This window comes from Sceloporus occidentalis, unplaced genomic scaffold (genome assembly GCF_023333645.1).
Source record: "Sceloporus occidentalis isolate IW3139 unplaced genomic scaffold, rSceOcc1.0.p SCAF_3, whole genome shotgun sequence".
Taxonomy (NCBI): Eukaryota; Metazoa; Chordata; class Lepidosauria; order Squamata; family Phrynosomatidae; genus Sceloporus; species Sceloporus occidentalis.
Window position 1 is genome coordinate 29710373 of NW_028316983.1, and position 9326 is coordinate 29719698.

Here is a 9326-nt window from a genome sequence, read left to right on the forward strand (position 1 = left end):
CTATGGAATGTTTGAGGAGACCTGCATGGGATAGTTGGTGAATGGCAGAGATGCAGTTTAAAAGGAGCGCAATTTAACCTGCAGTGTGAGAAGAGTGCAGCAGGAAAAAATGTTTCAGAAGGGTTTGAGTTAGAGCCTTATTGTATTACAAACAAACCTGAGAGGCAGTGACAGAGAAGTGTATTTTTGGACATTATCACATGCAAAAATAAAGCGACTTACCTCTGTTGGGATACAGTCTCTTACAGGATGCAGTCGGGAATTATTACGTGAAAAATGCCTCCAATGCCGCCAGGCGAAGGCATCCCAGCTGCATCCCGGCTCCCAGCTGCGTGCAACCTGCTGATTTGCAAACACGGGAAGCTCCTGTGTTTCCAAATCAGCTAGCTGAGTGCAGCTGGGAGCTGGGATGCAGCTGGGATGCTGTTGCCCGATGGCATCAGCAGCATTTTTCGTGCAATAATTCTCGATTACATCCTAAGCAACTGTATCCTGGCAAGGGTAAGTCACTTTATTTTTGCATGCGATAATCTCCTTTGTTTCTGTCTCCATAGGAGAATAAAGCATTTGTTATTCTCTTCCTGTTGTAAAAGCGTGGGAGGGTATTGTAAAAGTGTCCCATTCACCAAGCTGAAAAAATCCATTTGGCAAAAGGGACATTTTTATGACCCTCTCCCATGCTTTTACAATTGGAAGAGAAAGAAAGTGAGTCAACAGTCATGCGGAGACAGAAACAGAAATACGCTTCTCTGCTGCTGCCTGCCGGCTTTGTCTGTAATGCAATAAAGCTCTTAGACTAGCATCAAAATGAGAGAAATGAGCTTGCATTGAATGATAGTGTAAAGGTACCAATCAGGAGAAACAAACAAACTAGGTCCATGATCCAAGATGGCTTTTTATTTTGCATGCAAATGAACACAGGGGAATCATTTCTACCAAACTGTGCCACAGGACAAAGCGGAGAGCAGCCTTTTATACAGAAGACAATGCTTAAGCTTCGGGCACCCTCCTTCTGAACTTTCAATAACCCAAATTAAAAAAAAGTGTGTTCTTAACATTTAATGAGGACGAAACTCTATGTCTTATCATTTGGCACCGAAAACTGATTTATCTCCCTCCCTGTCTGGGTCAGCTTGGCCTTGACTCTACAGGTGCACTGTTACCGTGCCAAAACTCAGAAAGGGGAAGGTGGGGAGAGAAAGTAAGGAGTAGAAGGGGGGCAACCCAGCCAAAGGAAGAGCAGCGAGAGAGAGGGGGGTTTATCAAACCCTCACAATAGGTAAGGATCCTGAAAGGAGAGAGTATGGTGTTTTAAACGTTGTATATAAATAATCTGCTGTATTGTGTTTAACCTCTGTAAATAAATTTTTGTATTTTTTAAAATACACTTTTGGCCTCTAGAATCACTATCATGGTGTGACTTTGGTTTCCGATAAGGGGTCTGTGGTGGCAGCATTGAAGGTAGAAGGATGGTGTTCTGTTAGAGATAAAAGTAGTATAAATCTTCATAGGAACCTTGAGGGCATTTAGACTGACTCCATGGCCAATGTCACATGGGGAGTGGAGTGGAAGAAGTCATTATGTATAGCAGAGGAAAGGAATCAAGGAAAGCCCTTACACTGAGTGTTTGCAGAGAACAACATGGAAACCTTCACACTAGGTTAAGAGTGAAAGGCCACACATGGTGGTTTCAGTGGTGGGGTATAAGCTGAGATCCTCACATTTGGTGTAGCTAGGGTTGCCATAATGGAGGACCTCGAAACCGGGACAAATGTAGGACAAGGTTTGAAAATGTAGGACATTTTTATTTTTAATTTCCTGGCTAGGAAATTAAAAAAAAAAGTCCTAGATTTTTAAACCTTGTCCTCCTCCTCCTCCTCCCGGCCTGAGAGGGATCCTAGGCCGGCTCCCAGGCCGAGAAGGGCGGGGGGAAGCCTGGCACCGCGGAGATCGCCGCGGTGCCAGGCTTCCTCCTTCTCCTCTCGGCCTGAGAGGGAGCCTAGGCCGCCTCCCAGGCCGAGAAGGGCGGGGGGAAGCCTGGCACCGCGGAGATCGCCGCGGTGCCAGGCTTCCTCCTCCTCCTCCCGGCCTGAGAGGGAGCCTAGGCCGGTTCCCAGGCCGAGAAGGGCAGGGGGAAGCCTGGCACCGCGGAGATCGCCGCGGTGCCAGGCTTCCTCCTTCTCCTCTCGGCCTGAGAGGGAGCCTAGGCCGCCTCCCAGGCCGAGAAGGGCGGGGGGAAGCCTGGCACCGCGGAGATCGCCGCGGTGCCAGGCTTCTTCCTTCTCCTCTCGGCCTGAGAGGGAGCCTAGGCCGCCTCCCAGGCCGAGAAGGGCGGGGGGAAGCCTGGCATCGCGGAGATCGCCGCGGTGCCAGGCTTCCTCCTCCTCCTCCCGGCCTGAGAGGGAGCCTAGGCCGCCTCCCAGGCCGAGAAGGGCGGGGGGAAGCCTGGCACCGCGGAGATCGCCGCGGTGCCAGGCTTCCTCCTCCTCCTCCCGGCCTGAGAGGGAGCCTAGGCCGCCTCCCAGGCCGAGAAGGGCGGGGGGAAGCCTGGCACCGCGGAGATCGCCGCGGTGCCAGGCTTCCTCCTCCTCCTCCCGGCCTGAGAGGGAGCCTAGGCCGCCTCCCAGGCCGAGAAGGGCGGGGGGAAGCCTGGCACCGCGGAGATCACCGCGGTGCCAGGCTTCCTCCTCCTCCTCCCGGCCTGAGAGGGAGCCTAGGCCGCCTCCCAGGCCGAGAAGGGCGGGGGGAAGCCTGGCACCGCGGAGATCGCCGCGGTGCCAGGCTTCCTCCTCCTCCTCCCGGCCTGAGAGGGAGCCTAGGCCGCCTCCCAGGCCGAGAAGGGCGGGGTAAGCCTGGCACCGCGGAGATCGCCGCGGTGCCAGGCTTCTTCCTTCTCCTCTCGGCCTGAGAGGGAGCCTAGGCCGCCTCCCAGGCCGAGAAGGGCAGGGGGAAGCCTGGCACCGCGGAGATCGCCGCGGTGCCAGGCTTCCTCCTCCTCCTCCCGGCCTGAGAGGAAGCCTAGGCCGCCTCCCAGGCCGGGAAAGAGGCGGAGGCTGCTCCTCATCGCGGCGATCGCCGCGGTGGGAAGCGGCCTGCTCCTCCTCCCGGCCTGGGAAGAAGCCTCGGCCGGCTCCCAGGCCGGGAAGGAGGCGGGGGCCGCCCCTCATCGCGGCGATCGCCGCAAGGGGAAGCGGCCTGCTCCTCCTCCCGGTCTGGGAGGAAGCCTCAGCAGGCTCCCAGGCCGGGAAAGAGGCAGGGGCCGCTCCTCATCGCGGCAATCGCCGCGGTGGGAAGCGGCCTCCTCCTCCTCCCTGGCCTCGTGGAGGCCTTGAGGACCCCGCGGTCGGAGCTCCGACCGCGGAGCCGCCTGCAAGGCCTCGCTGGGGCCCGGGAGGGAGCGTCTCCGCGGCTGGAGCTCCAACCGCGGAGAGCCTTCCCAGGCCTCAGCAAGGCCTTGGAGCCGCCGCGGGGCCTGAGGTGGCCGCGGTGGGCGGGGCCGTCCCGGTTTGGGCGCCAAACCGGGCCGGGACCGGGACAGCACCGCCCAAACCGGGATTGTCCCGCCCCCCGGCGGGATATGGCAACCCTAGGTGTAGCCTACAGTGAGATAGAAACTGAAATCCTCACTGTGTCATTTCAGTCTAAAAAACTTTTTACATCTGGATTACCTTTTGACAAATCAGTTAATCTAGAGCGGCGCTTCTTAAAATATCTGACATAAGGAAAGACAGGGCTTTCCTCCAATGTGCCAGGAAAAGTTACTATATTTGTGCCTATTGACAACAACAGTTTCTTGACAACAACTGTGGCGACTGGTGGAAAGGGGTTGCCTTCTGGGTCTGATGGGGCTGCTGGCCAGGTAGGAAAGGTAGGCAACCACCTTTTCCACTTGACCAGCAGCCCCACCAGATCCACAAGGAACTGCTGGGTGGCAGCAGCACCCCACTCCCACCATGGCAGAGATGGCTTGGCTGGTAGGGGGGTGGCTAAGGTGTGCCAGGCAGCCTGAGGGTGACAGCAAGAGTTCCCACACTGGGGTGACATCACCCTAGTGATCCCACTGGCTATCAGTAAAATACACAGGAAACCACAAAAAGGCTTTAGCAATATCTCTTCCAGAAAACAGCAAAAAGATGAAAAAGTCAGAATCATAAAAGAAAGAGGGAGAAGTAAAAATAGAAGGTGGTGGAACACAAGAAAGGAGGGAAATGAAGAACTGAGACTAAGAGCAGTACTGTGGACTGATTTTTATAACCTGGGAGCAGATCAGAGTGAGTCCTGCACTTAGGCTGCTTCTGCACTGCAGAAATAATCTAGTTTGACACCACTTTAACTGCCATGGCATGGAGCTCTGGTGTTACAACAAAATACAGCTCCCAGACTTCCATAGTATTGAGCCATGACGCTTAAAGTGGTGTGAAACCAGATTATTTCAGCAGTGCAGAAGCAAGCTTAGACTTCTCTGGTCACAGCCTGTTCCCTCCCCAGGCATGGCTTCTATTTGGCCAGTCTAATTACCTTTTCCAAACTCCATAGAAACTGTGCAGGGCTCTGGGAAGGAAAAGAGGAAAGCCAGCAATGGCCTATATAGTGTCCACCATGTTCCTCCACTGGGATCCCCAAAACAAGGTCCCACTAAGGAGTTTATCACACGGGACAAATCCCATGCAGAAACTAGATTTCAAGTGAAAACAAACTGCTTTTATGGGTTGTTTTTCACATGACTTTTGGGTTAACCCAAACAGAAGTAGAAAAACAGATGACGTTTTCATGAAAGAGAAATAACACGAAAATAACCCAAACTGAAAGCCAACAAAACCCATTACTTTTTACTTTCAAAAGTAGAAAGGAGTGTTTTTTGTCGGTTTTCCATTTGGGTTATTTTTGTGTTATTTCTCTTTCCCTTTTTTTTTTTTTTTTTTTTTTTTTTTGGTTAAAGGACTGGTTTAATATGTGATGTGTAATTGAAAAGTACTTTTCCATACAGTGGCTAGGGATGGAAATAATATTCAAAAATATGTGAGAAAAGAGCTTCTTGAGTGTTTGGAAACACTGATGTGGAGAATCCTGGAAAAGAAAGGATCTTTGCTCAAATATGTGGATGAGTCTTTTGCACAGTATTCCTTCCTGTCCAGAAAACAGTATTTTCTGTGCATAAAATGCCATTTTCTTTCTTTTTTAAAAAAATTGTTATTTTTAACTTTTCCACATAGAACAAAACATTTCACACATTACAAATTTGACAGTAGACCACCCCCATACCCAAACGTCATTATTAAAACTACATATAACATAAATTGAGCTTCCTAATAGTACTTGAGGCTTGTACTGAAGTTTTCTTCCATCTTGTTTTATCTTGAAGTGTTCTCCTTCTTAGTTTCTTTACCTGGATCTGTCCTTATGTTGTGCAGTGCCTAAGACCGCATCAAACATAGTTCTGAGCATTCCCCAAAATACATTGGGGAGGGAGGACTGAAAATCAAATGTAAAAGGTTTTTTAAAAAATCTACAGTGCTAGAAAAAAGTGAAGGCACACCATTTTTAAAAAGGATAAAAGTAGTTGCTGCTTTGCATAAAATTTGTGTGTGTCAATTTGTATGATGAAATTCAAGTTCAGAAATAATTACTGTTTAAAGATAAATACTTTACGGATGCTGACTACATCTTTTGTCTAGATGCTCACTGTGGATGCACAACTTCAAGGACCCTGTTTTGATCTCCATTTTTGTGGTTCTGTTATCTTTAAATTGGATATGGACTGGAGAGCTCTGTAACCAGAGAACATCTTCGTACAGAGAACTGTCCTCTAAAAGCCCTTCAGTTGGAGGAATGCCCCTTGCAAAGTAGAATACATGGACAACCTTGGGCAATTTAACCTTCTCCTCTGTGCCATTTTCCCATTTTAAATTCCTCACCGAAACACACTGTTAGCCCCATAGAACAAATGCATGTGGGTGTGCATTTAAAAGGTAGCAAAGTACTTTCACCATTTTCAAAGGGCTAGCCATGTTAGTCTGTGTTGCAGCAAAACGGCAGAGTCATGTGGGATTTTGAAGACTAACAGATTTATTACAGCTTGAGCTTTCGTGGAAAAGCTGTTAGTCTTAAAGATGCTACACGATCGTTGTTTTGCGATTGACATTAACAAATTTCATGAAAAATGTGCTAGTGCAGGCAGATTCATGGACCTAGAGAAGGCATTCGACAATGTAAGCTGGGATATACTACATAACATGCTAGAAATTGTGTTATTTCTCTTTCCACCAAGTGTCTGAAAAACAACCTGCATTTGTAGGTGTTTAGGGGATTTTAAAATCCCATTTCTGCATGGGATTTGCCTCTGTGTGCCTCCATGTGATAAACACCTGAGTCTAGGGTTGCCATATCCCGCCAGGGGGCGGGACAATCCCGGTTTGGGCGGTGCCATCCCGGTCCCGCCCACCGTGGCCACCTCAGCCCCCGCGGCGGCTCCAAGGCCTTGCTGAGGCCTGGGAAGGCTCTCCGCGGTTGGAGCTCCAGCCGCGGAGACGCTCCCTCCCGGGCCCCAGCGAGTCCTTGGAGGCAGCTCTGCGGTCGGAGCTCCGACCGTGGGGTCCTCCAAGGCCTCCGCGAGGCCAGGGTGGAGGAGGAGGCCGCTTCCCCTCGCGGCCATCGCCGCGATGAGAGGCGGCCCCCGCCTCCTTCCCGGCCTGGGAGCCGGCCGAGGCTTCCTCCCAGACCAGGAGGAGGAGGAGGTCGCTTCCCCTCGCGGCGATCACCGCGATGAGGGGCGGGCCCCGCCTCCTTCCCGGCCTGGGAGCCGGCCGAGGCTTCTTCCTAGACCGGGAGGAGGACGAGGCTGCTTGGCACCGTGGTGATCGCCGCGATTCCAAGCCGCCCTGCGCCCCTTCCTGGCCTGGGAGCAGGCCTAGGCTTCCTCTCAGACCAGGAGGAGGACGAGGCTGCTTGGCACCGCGGCGATCGCCGCGATTCCAAGCTGCCCCACGCCCCTTTCTGGCCTGGGAGGAGGAGGAGGAGGACAAGTTTTAAAAATGTAGGACTTTTTTAAAATTTCGTAGCCAGGAAATTTTTTTAAAAAAAAGTCCTACATTTTCAAACCTTGTCCTACATTTGTCCCGGTTTGGAGGTCCTCAATTATGGCAACCCTAACTGAGTCAGGAATGCCATTCTAGGCAAAGATGCACAAGACTGCCCTGTTGATCATGTCTCATAGTGTGTTTGGAAGGCTAAAATATTTCTATAAAATGTTTGGATGAAAAGGTGTTAAGGAAATTACTTGCACGGATAACATAATTTGTCTGGTTGTGTTACAATGGGTATTTGATGGCTTCTCCCCAACACAAAACATCCTGATTCTGTTCAGCGTCATCTTAAACCATGTGGGTTTAAAAAGCGATAAGGACGAAATCAGCTTGCTGACTGTCCTGGGAAAAGAAACAGAGTATGCCAGAAGGTTATCCCAATCAGCTGAGCCTGGAATAAATAGCTTGTCAGACACAAATCCCCCTTGACAAAATGAAATTAACAACAATCCACTGTTATCTGTAGGATCCTTATAGAAAGAAAAGAAAACAAGCATGTGAAATGGCTACTCCTGTTCTGCTATTGCCTTGAAATCTATATTAGATATTGCTCATGCCTCAGAAAAAGAATGGAAAATTCCTATTTTTGCATTGAAGTATATTCAAAAGTATGTTATTAAAGTGTCTCAGTGCAGCTTAGATTTGGATACAAAGGTAGATATTTAATTGCCTGTTAAAAACTTTATTATATGCCACTTTATAATCTCACAGCACTTTTCTAGCCAACCCATCTGTCTAGGAAGTTAGGGAGTGATGTTGAGAAGGCTCATGCCAAACATAGCTTCATAATTCACATGACATCCTGTCTCATCCTGTGGTTATAATGGCATGCAACTAGTGGATGAGTCTTGCTGAAACTGGATGACTCTGTTGCAAGTATGATCATCATGTATTGTAACCCATCCCACAGTAGCTGAGAGAGGGTACACTGCTTTTCTTGATAGAAACCAGCTTTTCTGTAATACAAGCATAGGATAATGTTGCTCAATTGTCTTTAAATAAATGTGTGTTTTTTAAAAAGGATAATATTACTCAGTGGAAGAGTTTTGTATTATTATAATTATTATTCAGAGAGCACTTTGCAAAGTGCAAACATCAAAATGTAAGCAACAGAAAAGTACATATCATGGACTAAATTATACATTAGTTCTACCTGGAGTAAATCTGTCGAAATTAATGCATAATAATAATAATAATAATAATAATACTTTATTCCTATATACCGCTATTCCTTTTTCAAGATCATAGCGGTGTACACGTTATCTTTTTATTAGTGTAGACCAATAAACCCAATTGATTTCTGTAAGTCTGTACCATGTAGGAATGATCTTTAATTTAGCCCTATATTTATTTGTGATTCGATTCTTGAAAAATATTTTCATGGAAAAAGGATAATTATCACAGTACCTTTAACTGTTTGGCCATGACATGGTAGTAGTAAGTAGACTTAATACAGCAGCAGTAAGAGCCAGCATAGTATAGTGATTTGAGTGTTGGACTACAGTTTTGCAGAACAGGGTTCGAATCCCAGCTCTGCCATGAAAAAACAATGGGTGACCTTGGGCAAGTTACACTCTCTGAGCCTTAGAGGATGTCAATGGCAAAACCACCTGTGAACAAATCTTGCCAAGAAAACCCTTAGAGTCACCATAAGTCAGAAACGACTTAAAGGCACACAACACACACAGACGAACAGGAGCTAAATAGCCACAAGTGGCTCTTGAGAGACTTTGTCCCTGAATCCTCTCCTGTCCAATGAAATATTCTTCCTATTTTTGTACACATAAATACAATACACATAAAACAAAAATGTGTACCAATCCCCCTGTGTGCAGCCTTCTTAATAACTAGCGAAAAGTACATATACAATCCATGTTACACTATGAATCAACATAACAAAGCTAAGGGGCTCAACAGACCGCCCCAAAGGGGTGATCTGGAACCGCCCATTTTCCCTCTGGAGGGAGCCCACGGCAACCAAACCGCACAGGCTCCCTCTGCTCTGAAAAGAACCCGCTAAAAGCAGATTCTTTTGGGGCGCACGGGGAGGACGTCATCAGTGCGCCACTGGCGCACTGTGACGCATCCACAATGAAAGCACGGTACCTTGAGGTGTGGATACGGTGCCGCGCTTGCATTGTGTATGCGCACCACATATGGACAGCGGCACGTAAAGATGGCACCATCCATGTGTATTAGGGTTCCAGAGCGTGCGGTTGCCATGCGCTCTGGAACCCTAATTTC